The sequence below is a fragment of the Arachis hypogaea genome, chromosome 11 (assembly GCF_003086295.3).
Source record: "Arachis hypogaea cultivar Tifrunner chromosome 11, arahy.Tifrunner.gnm2.J5K5, whole genome shotgun sequence".
NCBI lineage: Eukaryota > Viridiplantae > Streptophyta > Magnoliopsida > Fabales > Fabaceae > Arachis > Arachis hypogaea.
In genome coordinates this window covers 99,375,225-99,390,035 of record NC_092046.1, presented here as the reverse complement: position 1 = coordinate 99,390,035, position 14,811 = coordinate 99,375,225, and positions in this window count along the sequence as shown.

Sequence of the window (14,811 nt, the reverse complement as noted above, 5' to 3'; positions counted from 1 at the left end):
TCATTTAATTTCCCTGCACCCAGTCCCCTTTACTTTCATGCAATTTATATTTCTTGCAATTCAAGTTTCAGCTATTTTACTTTCTTGCTCTTTAAGTTACTTGCAATTTTACTTTCTGCACTTTATAATTCCTGCAAGTTTACATTCCGTTGGCTTCAATTGTCACTCAAATAATTCAATGTTAGCTTGACTAAACTAATCACCCACTAAAGTTGCTTGATCCATCAATCCCTGTGGGATCGACCTCACTCCCGTGAGTTATTATTACTTGATGCGACCCGGTATACTGGTCGGTTAGTTTTGGGTGTTTTGGAGAAATTCGTTTTTCCGCAAAAATATCCATCAAGTTTTTGGCGCCGTTGCCGGGGATTGATTAGATCAACAATGATTAAGTGGGTGAGAAGTCTAGATCAAGCATTTTCTTTATTTTTGTTCTCTGTTCTAAGTTGAAACCAAGGTGTTTGAGTTATTGCCTCACTAAGAAATTCTTTCTCTATGACATGAATTTCAAATTTCATTGATGTTTACAAAATACAAATGGAGTTCAACTTATCTTATGGTCAAATAAAATTTTATGGGATATCACCCACCATCACCAATCTCTAATGGTGGATGGGAATATCACCAAGAAACTTCAAATTCTGGGCACTCCAATTCATGGAGCTATGCTTCAGAACCACAAGATGAGAAAGAAAATCATATGGGATATTTCCCTCCACCACAAAATGATGCAAGTCATGATTCTAATGGTGGCTGGGAAGGAAATTCTAGTGCTCCATATGATATTCATCCAAAGATATCATCACTTGACCATACTTCAACCGAAAGCCCCTTTCAAAACTCACCACCCACACAAACTTCCATGAACCACTCAAGGCTTTCAGAGCTTGAGTCCATGTTCAAAAAAAATGAGGAGGAGGCAATGAAAGCCTGGAAAAGGGAAGAAATCATCCGTCAGAGGGCGAATGAGCACCTGGAGAACATAAGGAAACACTTAGAACCATCAAACAGTAAAAATCAATCTGTGGGAGAAGAAGTGGAAAAACAAGAACAAAAGGTCCTTATGTCAAGTGAAAGTGCAATGAAGAAGGAGGAAAAACAAGAGGAAGAGGCTACTGAGTCAAGTGGATTTTTAATGAAGAATGAGGTGGTTAAAAATGAAACTACACTTGAGATGACAAAGGAACTTGAAGAATCACAACTCTCACAAATTTCCCTGGACCAAAACGCCTCAACACTTGAATCCATGATTAAAAGGTATGAAGAGGAGATGAAGAAAGCTTGGGAAGATCAACAAACCTCCTCCATAAAAGAGCTATTAAAACAAATGTTGAGTGTAAAAGAGGAAGTGGAGGAGCATGAAAGTGAAGAAGTCATTCCAAACTCAAGTGAGGCAGAGAAGTACATAAAGGAGGAGTTCATGGAACCATCAATACAAGAGACTCTTGATGAAAAGAAGACTCCAACAATCACACAACCACCAAGACTTGGATTCAAAGAAGTGAAGGCAATTAACAAAAGCACCAAGAAGAGGATTGTGACCAAACTACCAAGGACAACATTCAAGAGGAGATCAACCACAAGAAATCCAACCCCTGGACCAATAGCAAGCAAGCTCAATCAAGCAATGTACAAAAGAAAGCTTGTTGAGGAGAGACCAAGACAGGGGGTAATTGCTGAATCTTCTCCTCCTTTGAAGTCATTTCTCTTAACAAATTGGAAGAAGAGGAAGAAAGTAAAGAACAGGTAGACAGTAGGTACATTTCTTTTCCTTGCTTTGTTTAAATTTCAATAAATTGGCATATGGTTACATTCTAAGTTTGGTGTTGCCCTGCAACAAACTGTTTTCCATCTTCATGGATGATTGCATCAATTTTACATGAAAGTGACACACCAAGATTCTAAGTTTGGTGTGCCACCTATTTTTCTATGCAAATCAATCCAGCAACATCACTTGTCTACATAATCATATTGCCTTTTACAGTGTTATTTTTCTTCTTAGTTGGATAATTTTTGTTTTCTCTTTGTTTCATTTATTTACTTGTTTTTAATGCTTTCCTTCATTAACTGTTTTTGTTAATACATCACCAAGACATCCTTATTCATAACAGACTCTTCATTTGGTGATTGTATTTAACATATAACAGTTTCTTTCATTTAGTTTTAGTTCAAATAAATTGACATATGGTTGCATTCTATGTTTGGTGTTGCTATGCAACAAAATTTAGTTCCAATTCTTACAAGATACTTGCATTAATTCCAAGTGAAAGTGTCACACTAAGTTTGGTGTGCCACTTATCTTTTATGCAATGTATTGTGCTCACCTTCTTAAGTTTGCAATCACAATATCTCTGTCTCTTGTGCCTTGATTATTATCTTTAATTTTGCTTGCTTAAAACACATGTGCTACTAACATTTCATTGTGTAAGACATTCATGATACATCTTGGCCCCATAGCCATTGTTCTAATTGTTGCTTGAGGATGAGCAAGTATTCTGAGTTTGGCAAGGGAAGGAGGAAGAATAGAGGAAAAAGGACAACAATAATGAAGATGAACTGCAAGGTTGTAGAGTTCCTTTTCTCCTCATTTGTTTCAAGCACTATAAACTGCATGATTGTCTTTACCTTCTCTGTATGCATGTGTGTATGAAAAGGCATAGTTTGATTTCTAAATTGCAACATGGTGCTGTGCCATTATGATTACCAACTTGAGTTTTGTGAATTCAAAAGCAGTAAAGCATCATGATCATAAACAAACAAGGAACTAAAGAAGAGTTTAGCATGTGCATACAAGTATCGGAAAGCTAGTATGATTAATTGTTGCTCAATTGCATTGGATTTTATTTAATTGAAGTTTTCATCTAGAACATTTTGTGAAATCTTTTAAAATCATGAAAACCTTGAAGAAGCAAATGCAAAATAAAGCAAGAAAAGAAAAAGGGAAATAATGAGAAAGCTGAAGGCTCTGAGTACCAATGGCAATTCATTTGTTAAGTACTTGTGGTGTTTATGTATCAAGCCAAATGCTTGAAAACAAAACACTTAGAAGTCAAGGTTAGGCTCAAAGTGCAAAAGCACTCCCTCAAAGCTCAAGGTCTGAGCATCAATGATTAGAGAGTCAAGAAAAGAAAAGAAAAATGAGCTTAATGAAGTCCTCTAATCAAATGCTTGTGGTGCTTATGTATCAAGTGGTAATACTTGAAAACAAAGCATTTAGAAGTCGTAGCTTTGTTATCAACTCATGGGGCAAAGCACCCAAAAGGAGAAGCTAATAAGAAAATCAAAAGCTTATTTCAAGGAAGAAATATAAGAAAAAGATTTCATAAATTGAGCTAGATGTAAGCATCAATCATTTACATTTCTTTTGTGATTGTAGCATGCTTAGAAAACTAGCTTACCATGAACATTGAGTTGCTATTCTTCTTGCCTTGGATTGTCAATCTTTATTGCATGATTCTTTTCTTGCTTGGGGATAAGCAAGGTTTAAGTTTGGTGTTGTGATGACATGTCACCATGTCATGTTTTTCTATGCTTTTTCATTTGTTTTCAATAGGTTTTATGCACTTTCTTGAGCCATAAGCAAGCCAATTGGGTAGATTTTCATGTTTCCTTTGATTTAATCAACCATGTATGAATTAATGTAATTTCATGAGATTTTATGCTATAATTGTCATATATTATGAAAGAATAACAAACTCATGATTTTGAGTAAAGCTTTGATGTGTTTGGTTGATTGATGTTAGGTGAAAAGAGTTTGGAAGAAGGTTGAAGAAAGAAGGAATGGCTAGGAGGAAAAGAGAACAAAAAGCTTGAGCAAAAGTTTTCCTCAAACATTAGCTCAAACTTTTGGAATAAGTGAAAATGAACCAGGGAGCAAAAAGCTGGACCAAAAGTTTGCCTCAAACTTTTGTGCAAACTTTTGGGCAAAAAGCTGGAGCAAAAGTTTGCCTCAAACTTTTTGGCAAACTTTTGGCATCACAAATCAACACCCTGGAGAGCAAAAGTTTGCGCCAACGTTAGCCTCAAACTTTTTGGCAAACGTTGGCGCATGAACAACACACCCAGGGGGGAAAAAGCTTGCGCCAACATTTGCCTCAAGCTTTTTGGCAAACGTTGGCGCCACAAGGCATACAAGGGGTATACTTCCAACAAGAATAACTTGAGCTACAGAGCTCCAAATGAGGTGATTCAAAAAGCAATGGAAAGTAGGAATCGAGAGATTTCTAAGCATATATGACACTGCATGGTGGACACTAAAATTGAGGGAGAAAACTGCCCCGCAATGAGCATAAACGAACATGGTGGCAACCTGCAGCGAGGCCAACTGACCTCTGCACCTTCGACAGAGTATAACTCGAGCTGTAGAGCTCCAAATGATGTGCTCCCAACGGCATTGGAAAGTAGACATCCAGGGCTTTCCAACAATATATAATAGTATGGGGTAGACATTACGTTTGAGCCTCCAAAACTGGCGTTTTCGACCACGTTTGAGGCAAACTTTACCTCAAACGTTGGGCACCAAAGCCAGCGACCCTATCCTCTTCAAAGGAGCATAACTGGAGTTGTAGATGTCCAATTGAGGTGATTCCAATTGGGTTAGAAAGCTGACATTCAGAGCTTTCCAACCATATATAATAGTCTATAGTGGGCATAAAATTGGCAATGTTGACAAGAGGACAAAGTAGCGCCACATATATGTACTAGGGGGCCAACGTTGGAGCAAAAGTTTGACCCCAAACTTTTGCCCCAACATTGGTATCAGCAAGAATGGGGCAGCTGGTGTGAAAAGTTGGAGTAAAAGTTTGCCTCAAACTTTTACTCAAGCTTTTAAGATTCACAACCCGGTTCACATTGTTTCTCTCTCCAACTCCAAGAGCAATCAACCAAGGCCTCTATCAACCCAATTCCATCAAGAGCAAGGACCCAATTGACACCACTCAAAGGCACAAGAGATAGTTAGAATAGAAATTTTATTTTAATTGTAATTTGTTTTGAATTTCATTTTCATTTTGTAAAAATGCCTATAAATAGGCATCTGTTTCATTTTATTAAGGGAGGCGAGCTCCACTAGGGAGCATTAGGAATAGAGAACTCTCTCTCTTTAGTTTTTTTTTGGGTTGAGAATTGAAGAAATTCTGTTTCAATCTCAACTTGAGAATTCTCTCTGTTTTCCTCTTCTGCAAACTTTCAGTGAATTGCAATTTGAATTAAAACTCTCTTTACTGCTTTCATCTCTATTTCTTCTGCAAATTGTTTACTGTTGGATCAAGGAAGGAATTGAGATCTAGACTTGGTCTCTAGTCTCATCCAACCCCTGAGATCTTCAACTTTCCTTTAGTTATTGCAATTGAGCTGTATTTCATTTTCTGTTCGGTTCCTCAATTCAATTTACATTAAGCTTGCTGCAAATCTCATTTACTTTCCTGCACGTGTATTCCTCTGCATTTTACATTTGAGCCACTGTGATCTGAATTTACTTTTCATGCAATTTTAATTTCCTTGCAATTTTTCTAAGCTTTGATTTACTGCTTTCATTTAATTTCCCTGCACCCAGTCCCCTTTACTTTCATGCAATTTATATTTCTTGCAATTCAAGTTTCAGCTATTTTACTTTCTTGCTCTTTAAGTTACTTACAATTTTACTTTCTGCACTTTATAATTCCTGCAAGTTTACATTCCGTTGGCTTCAATTGTTACTCAAATCATTCAATGTTAGCTTGACTAAACTAATCACCCACTAAAATTGCTTGATCCATCAATCCATGTGGGATCGACCTCACTCCCGTGAGTTATTATTACTTGATGCGACCCGGTATACTTGCCGGTTAGTTTTGGGTGTTTTGGAGAAATTCATTTTTCCACAAAAATATCCATCAAGGGACTTGAGCACAAATCAGATTCGGAGGTTGAAGAAGGACTACTGATGCTGTTGGATTCTGACCTCCCTGCACTCAAAGTGGATTTTCTGGAGCTACAGAACTCAAAATGGCGCGCTTCGAATTGTGTTGGAAAGTAGACATCCAGGGCTTTCCAGCAATATATAATAGTCTATACTTTGGCCAAAGATAGACGACGTAAACTTGCGTTCAACGCCAGCTTTCTGCCCAAATCTGGCGTCCAGCGCCAGAAAAGGATCCAAAACCAGAGTTGAACGCCCAAACTGGCACAAAAACTGGCGTACAGCTCCACAAATGGCCTCTGCACGTGGAAAGTTAAGGCTCAGCCCAAACACACACCAAGTGGGTCCCGGAAGTGGATTTATGCATCAATTACTTACTCATGTAAACCCTAGTAGCTAGTTTATTATAAATAGGACCTTTTACTATTGTATTTGGCATCCTGGATCCTGGATTATATTTTGATCCTGTGATCACGTTTTGGGGGCTGGCCATCTCGGCCATGCCTGGACCTTTTACTTATGTAATTTTCATGGTAGAGTTTCTACACTCCATAGATTAAAGTGTGGAGCTCTGCTGTTCCTCAAAGATTAATGCAAAGTACTACTGTTTTCTATTCAATTCATCTTATTTCGCTTCTAAGATATCCATTCGCACCCAAGAACATGATGAAGGTGATGATTATGTGTGACGCTCATCACCATTCTCCCCTATGAACACGTGCCTGACAAACACTTCCGTTCTACATGCAATAAGCTAGAATGATGGTGGCATTCAAGAGAATCCGGAAAGTCTAAACCTTGTCTGTGGTATTCCGAGTAGGATTCAATGATTGAATGACTGTGACGAGCTTCAAACTCGCGAGTGCTGGGCGTTAGTGACAGACGCAAAAGAAGGGTGAATCCTATTCCAGCATGATCGAGAACCGACAGATGATTAGCCGTGCTGTGACAGAGCATGTGAGCATATTTTTCACTGAGAGGAGGGGATGTAGCCACTGACAACGGTGATGCCCTTGCATAAAGCCAGCCATGGAAAGGAGTAAGACTGATTGGATGAAGATAGCAGGAAAGCAGAGGTTCAGAGGAACGAAAAGCATATCCATTCGCTTATCTGAAATTCCTACCAATGATTTACATAAGTACTTCTATCCCTATTCCATTATTTATTATTCGAAAACACCATTATCAATTTATATCTGCCTAACTGAGATTTGCAAGGTGACCATGGCTTGCTTCATACCAACAGTCTCCATGGGATTCGACCCTTACTTACGTAAGGTATTACTTGGATGACCCAGTGCACTTGCTGGTTAGTTGTATCGAAGTTGTGAACCATGGTATTGGCACCATGTTCTTGGCACCATTGCCAGGGAAAGAAAGAGCCGTAAATTTTACATAATCAAAGTGTAATCACGATTGCGCGTACCTAGTTGCTCACGTTGCCAGGGATTGTTTGAGCCTGGACATCACAATTTTGTGCACCAAGTTTTTGGCGCCGTTGCTGGGGATTGTTCGAGTTTGGACAACTGACGGTTCATCTTGTTGCTCAGATTAGGTAATTTTCTTTTTGTGTTCTTTTCAAAAATTTTTCAAAAATATTTCTAAAATTTTCTCATCTGTTTTCAAAAAAATTAAAAATGTTTTCAAAAATATATTTTTATTCAAAATTTTTAAGAATGAATTCTAGTGTTTCATGAAGCATGTGAAGCCTGGCTAGTTGTAAAGCCATGTCTAAATTTATTTGGACTGAGGCTTGCAATTTGTTATCAAGAGCAATATACTCTGGTGTTAAATGCTGAAGCTTGGCTGGCCATTGGCCATGTCTAGTGTTTTGGACTGGAGCTTTCATTGAAAGCTTGGCTGGCTAGTGAGCCATGTCTAATTCCTGGACTGAAGCTTTAGACTAAGAATGCAAGATTCCTGGAATTCATGTTAAAAATTTTGGAATCCTTATTTTTTTCTTTTTCATATAATTTTCGAAAAAATACAAAAAAATTAGAAAATCATAAAAATCAAAAATATTTTTCTGTTTCTTGTTTGATTCATGTGTCATATTATAAGTTTGATGTCAATTGCATGTGCATCTTGCATTTTTCGAAAATTCTCATGCATTCATGGTGTTCTTCATGATCTTCAAGTTGTTCTTGGTAAGTCTTCTTGTTTGATCTTGATGATTTTTTGTTTTGTGTCTTTTCATGTTTATCATATGCATTCTTGAATTCTTAATGTCTAAGCATCAAAGAATTCTAAGTTTGGTGTCTTGCATGTTTTCTTTGCATTAAAAATTTTTCAAAATTGTGTCTATGATGTTCATCTTGACATTCAAAGTGTTCTTGGTGTTCATCTTGACATTCATAGCATTCTTGCATGCATTCATTGTTTTGATCTAAAAATTTCATGCATTGCATCATTTTTCTTGTTTTTCTCTTGCATCATAAAAATTCAAAAATCAAAAAAATATCTTTCCCTTTTTCTCTCATCAAATTCGAAAATTTGAGTTGACTTTTTCAAAAATTTTTAAAATCAAGTTGTTTCTTATGAGTCAAATCAAATTTTCAATTTGAAAATCTTATCTTTTTCAAAATCTTTTTCAAAAATCAAATCTTTTTCAAATTTCTTAGTTATTTTCGAAAATTTCAAAAATATTTTTCAAAAATCTTTTTCTTATTTTTATATCAAATTTTCGAAAATAACATAATCAATTAAGGTTTTGATTCAAAAATTTGAAGTTTGTTACTTGCTTGTTAAGAAAGATTCAAACTTTAAGTTCTAGAATCATATCTTGTAATTTCCTATGAATCAAGTCATTAATTGAGATTTTAAAAAATCAAATCTTTTTCAAAACTAATTTCTAAAATATCTTCTTATCTTACCTTTTTCAAAAAGTTGGTTTCAAAATATCTTTTCTAACCTCCTAACTTCTTATCTTTTCAAAATTTGTTTCAACTAACTAACTAACTTTTTGTTTGTTTCTTAACTTTTTCAAAACTACCTAACTAACTCTCTTTCTCTAATTTTCGAAAATATCTTCCCTCTTTTTCAAAAATTTCTTTTTAATTAACTAATTATTCTTATTCTTATTTTTGATTTTAAAAATTTTCGAAAAATACTAACATTTTTCAAAAACCATTTTCAAAAATCACTAACTCTTTTTCAAAAATATTTTTCGAAAATTCTCCCTCTCCCATCTTATTCTATTTATTTATTCATCTGCTAACATCTCATCTCACATCTCTGCCATCCTCACAGTTGTGTTTCTTCCATTACATTACATTCTTTGTCTCCCCCTTTTCTTCTACTCAAACAGGGATCCCTATACTGTGGTATAAAGGATCTCTATTATTATTATTATTTTTCTGTGCCCTCTTCTTGGTGACTTTACTGCACCTAATTCCAATTTACATGGAAGAAGCATCTCCATTCCTGCCATTGGAGCAAACAACTTTGAGCTGAAACCTCAATTAGTTTCTCTGATGCAGCAGAACTGCAAGTTTCATGGACTTCCATCTGAAGATCCTTTTCAGTTCTTAACTGAATTCTTGCAGATATGTGATACTGTTAAGACTAATGGAGTAGATCCTGAAGTCTACAGGCTCATGCTTTTCCCCTTTGCTGTAAGAGACAGAGCTAGATTATGGTTGGATTCTCAACCCAAAGACAGCCTGAACTCTTGGGATAAGCTGGTCACGGCTTTCTTAGCCAAGTACTTTCCTCCTCAAAAGCTGAGCAAGCTTAGAGCTGATGTTCAAACCTTCAGATAGAAAGAAGGTGAATCTCTCTATGAAGCTTGGGAAAGATACAAACAGTTGACAAAAAAGTGTCCTTCTGACATGCTTTTAGAATGGACCATCCTAGATATATTCTATGATGGTTTATCTGAGCTATCAAAAATGTCACTGGACACTTCTGCAGGTGGATCCATTCACATAAAGAAAACGCCTGCAGAAGCTCAAGAACTCATTGACATGGTTGCTAATAACCAGTTCATGTACACTTCTGAAAGGAATCCTGTGAATAATGGGACGCCTATGAAGAAAGGAGTTCTTGAAGTTGATACTCTGAATGCCATATTGGCTCAGAATAAAATATTGACTCAGCAAGTCAATATGATCTCTCAGAGTCTGAATGGAATGCAAGCTGCATCCAACAGTACTCAAGAGGCATCTTCTGAAGAAGAAGCTTATGATCCTGAGAACCCTGCAATAGCAGAGGTAAATTATTTAGGTGAACCTTATGGAAACACCTATAACTCATCATGGAGAAATCATCCAAATTTCTCATGGAAGGATCAAAAGCCTCAACAAGGCTTTAATAATGGTGGAAGAAACAGGTTTAACAATAATAAACCTTTTCCATCATCCACTCAGCAACAGACAGAGAACTCTGAACAAAATACTTCTAATTTGGCAAACTTAGTCTCTGATCTGTCCAAGGCCACTGTGAGTTTCATGAATGAAACAAGGTCTTCCGTTAGAAATTTGGAAGCACAAGTGGGGCAGCTGAGTAAAAGGATCACTGAAATCCCTCCCAGTACTCTCCCAAGCAATACAGAAGAGAATCCAAAAGGAGAGTGCAAGGCCATTGACATAAGCAAAATGGCCGAACCCAATGAGGGAGAGGAGGACGTGAATCCCAAGGAGGAAGACCTCCTGGGACGTCCAGTGGTCAATAAGGAGCTTCCCTCTGAGGAACCAAAGGACTCTGAGGCTCATCTAGAGACCATAGAGATTCCATTGAACCTCCTTATGCCCTTCATGAGCTCTGATGAGTACTCCTCTTTTGAAGAGAATGAGGATATTACTGAAGAGCAAACTGCCAAGTTTCTTGGTGCAATCATGAAGCTAAATGCCAAATTATTTGGCGTTGATACTTGGAAAGTTGAACCTCCCTTGTTCATCAATGAACTAAGTGATCTAGATCAACTGACATTACCTCAGAAGAGACAGGATCCTGGAAAGTTCATAATACCCTGTACCATAGGCACCATGATCTTTAAAGCTCTATGTGACCTTGGTTCAGAAATAAACCTCATGCCCCTCTCTGTAATAGAGAAACTGGGAATCTATGGGGTGCAAGCTGCTAAAATCTCATTAGAGATGGCAGACAATTCAAGAAAACAGGCATATGGACAAGTAAAGGACGTGTTAGTAAAGGTTAAAGGCCTTTGCATCCCTGCTGATTTCATAGTCCTGGATACTGGAAAGGAAGAGGATGAATCCATCATCCTAGGAAGACCTTTCCTGGCCACAGCAAGAGCTGTGATTAATGTTGACAGAGGTGAAATAGTCCTTCAATGGAATAAGGACTCCCTTGTGTTTAAAACTCAAGGATCTCCCTCTGCAACCATGGAGAGGAAGCATGAAAAGCTTCTCTCAAAGCAGAGTCAACCCAAGCCCCCACAGTCAAACTCTAAGTTTGGTGTTGAACTCCCATATCCAAACTCTAAGTTTGGTGTTGGAGAGTCTCAACAAAGCTCTGCACATCTGTGAGGCTCCATGAGAGCCCACTGTCAAGCTATTGACATTAAAGAAGCGCTTGTTGGGAGGCAACCCAATGTTTATTTATCTAACTCTATTATTCTTGTTTTTCATGTTTTCTTAGGTTCACGATCATGTGGAGTCACAAAATAAATATAAAAATTGAAAACGGAATCAAAAACAGCAAAAGAAAAATCACACCCTGGAGGAGCATCTGTCTGGCGTTCAGCGCCAGAACAGAGCATGGTTCTGGCGCTGAACGCCCAAAATGGGCAGCTTCTGGACGCTGAACGCCAGAACAGGCATGGTTCTGGCGTTCAACGCCAGAAATGGCACACAAATGGGCGCTGCTGAACGCCCAAAATGGCCACCAACCTGGCGCTGAACGCCCAGAGTTGGGTGCAAAGGCATTTTTACATGCCTAATGGGTGCAGGAATGTAAATCCTTGAACACCTCAGGATCTGTGGATCCCACAGGATCCACTCAGGATCTGTGGACCCCACAGGATCCCCACCTACCTCCACTCACTTCTTCTCACCACTCTCTTTCACACAACCCCATAAACACTCTTCCCCAAAAACCCTTCACCAATCACCTCAAACTCTCTTCCCCATCACCTCTTCACCACTCACATCCATCCACTCTTCCCCATAAACCTACCTCATAAACCCCACCTACCTTCAAAATTCAAAACCAAATTCCCACCCAAACCCACCCATATGGCCGAAACCTTTCCCCCCTCCCTTCCCTATATAAAGCCCTCCATTCTTCATCAAATTCACACAACACACCCCTCTACACCCTTCTTGGCCGAAATACTTCCCACTCTCCCTCTCTTCCATTTCTTCTTCTTCTTCATCTATTCTTTCTTTTATTGCTCGAGGGCGAGCAAAATTCTAAGTTTAGTGTGGTAAAAGCATAAGCTTTTTGTTTTTCCATTACCATTGATGGCACCTAAGACCGGAGAATCCTCTAGAAAGGGGAAAGGGAAGACAAAAGCTTCCACATCTGAGTCATGGGAGATGGAAAGGTTCATCTCCAAAGCCCATCAAGACCACTTCTATGATGTTGTGGCCAAGAAGAAGGTGATCCCTGAGGTCCCTTTCAAACTCAAAAGAAATGAGTATCCGGAGATCCGACATGAAATTCAAAGAAGAGGTTGGGAAGTTCTAACAAATCCCATCCAACAAGTCGGCATCCTAATGGTTCAAGAGTTCTATGCTAATGCATGGATCACCAAGAACCATGATCAAAGTAAGAACCCGGATCCAAAGAACTATGTTACAAGGGTTCGGGGGAAATACTTAGATTTTAGTCCGGAGAATGTGAGGTTGGCGTTTAACTTGCCCATGATGCAAGGAGATGAATGCCCCTACACTAGAAGGGTCAACTTTAATCAAAGGTTGGACTAAGTCCTTATGGACATATGCGTGGAAGGAGCTCAATGGAAGATTGACTCCAAAGGCAAGCCGGTTCAACTAAGAAGATTGGACCTCAAGCCTGTAGCTAGAGGATGGTTGGAGTTCATTCAATGCTCAATCATTCCCACTAGCAACCGGTCTGAAGTTACTATAGACCGGGCCATCATGATCCATAGCATCATTATTGGAGAAGAGGTGGAAGTTCATGAGATTATACCTCAAGAACTCTACAAGGTGGCTGACAAGTCTTCCACTATGGCAAGGTTAGCCTTTCCTCACCTCATTTGCCACCTATGCAATTCAGCTGGGATTGACATAGAGGGAGATATCCTCATTAAAGACGACAAGCCCATCACTAAGAAAAAGATGGAGCAAGCAAGAGAGCCCATTCATGGAGCTCAAGAGGCGTATGAAGCTCATCACCATGAGATCCCGGAAATGCCTCAAATGCACTTTCCTCCACAAAATTATTGGGAGCAAATCAACACCTCCTTAGGAGAATTGAGTTCCAATATGGGACAACTAAGGGTGGAACATCAAGAGCACTCCATCATGCTTCATGAAATAAGAGACGATCAAAAAGCACTGAAGGAGGAGCAACAAAGACAAGGAAGAGACATAGAAGAGCTCAAGGACATCATTGGTTCCTCAAGAAGGAAACGCCACCATCACTAAGGTGGATTCATTCCTTGTTCTTATTTCTTCTGTTTTTTGTTTTCTATGTTATGTGCTTATCTATGTTTGTGTCTTCATTACATGATCATTAGTAGTTAGTAACTATGTCTTAAAGTTATGAATGTCCTATGAATCCATCACCTCTCTTAAATGAAAAATGTTTTAATTCAAAAGAACAAGAAGTACATGAGTTTCGAATTTATCCTTGAACTTAGTTTAATTATATTGATGTGGTGACAATGCTTCTTATTTTCTGAATGTATGCTTGAACAGTGCATATGTCTTTTGAAGTTGTTGTTTAAGAATGTTAAATATGTTGGCTCTTGAAAGAATGATGACTAGGAAACATGTTATTTGATAATCTGAAAAATCATAAAAATGATTGTTGAAGCAAGAAAAAACAGCAAAGAACAAAGCTTGCAGAAAAAAAAAATAATAGGCGAAAAAAAATAAAAAAATAAAAATAAAATAGAAAGAAAAAGCAAGCAGAAAAAGCCAATAACCCTTAAAACCAAAAGGCAAGGGCAAATAAAAAGGATCCCAATGCTTTGAGCATCAGTGGATAGGAGGGCCTAAAGGAATAAAATCCTGGTCTAAGCGGCTAAACCAAGCTGTCCCTAACCATGTGCTTGTGGCGTGTAGGTGTCAAGTGAAAACTTGAGACTGAGCGGTTAAAGTCAAGGTCCAAAGCAAAAAAAAAAAAAGAGTGTGCTTAAGAACCCTGGACATCTCTAATTGGGGACTTTAGCAAAGCTGAGTCACAATTTGAAAAGGTTCACCCAATTATGTGTTTGTGGCATTTATGTATCCGGTGGTAATACTGGAAAACAAAGTGCTTAGGGCCACGGCCAAGACTCATAAAACAGCTGTGTTCAAGAATCATCATACTGAATGAGGAGAATCAATAACACTATCTGAACTCTGAGTTCCTATAGATGCCAATCATTCTGAACCTCAATGGATAAAGTGAGATGCCAAAACTATTCAAGAGGCAAAAAGCTATAAGTCCCGCTCATATGATTGCAGCTATGTTTCATTGATAGTTTGGAATTTATAGTATATTCTCTTCTTTTTATCCTATTTGATTTTCAGTTGCTTGGGGACAAGCAACAATTTAAGTTTGGTGTTGTGATGAGCGGATAATTTATACGCTTTTTGACATTGTTTTTAGTATGTTTTTAGTAGGATCTAGTTACTTTTAGGGATGTTTTCATTAGTTTTTATGTTAAATTCACATTTCTGGACTTTACTATGAGTTTGTGTGTTTTTCTGTGATTTCAGGTATTTTCTGGCTGAAATTGAGGGACTTGAGCACAAATCAGATTCAGAGGTTGAAGA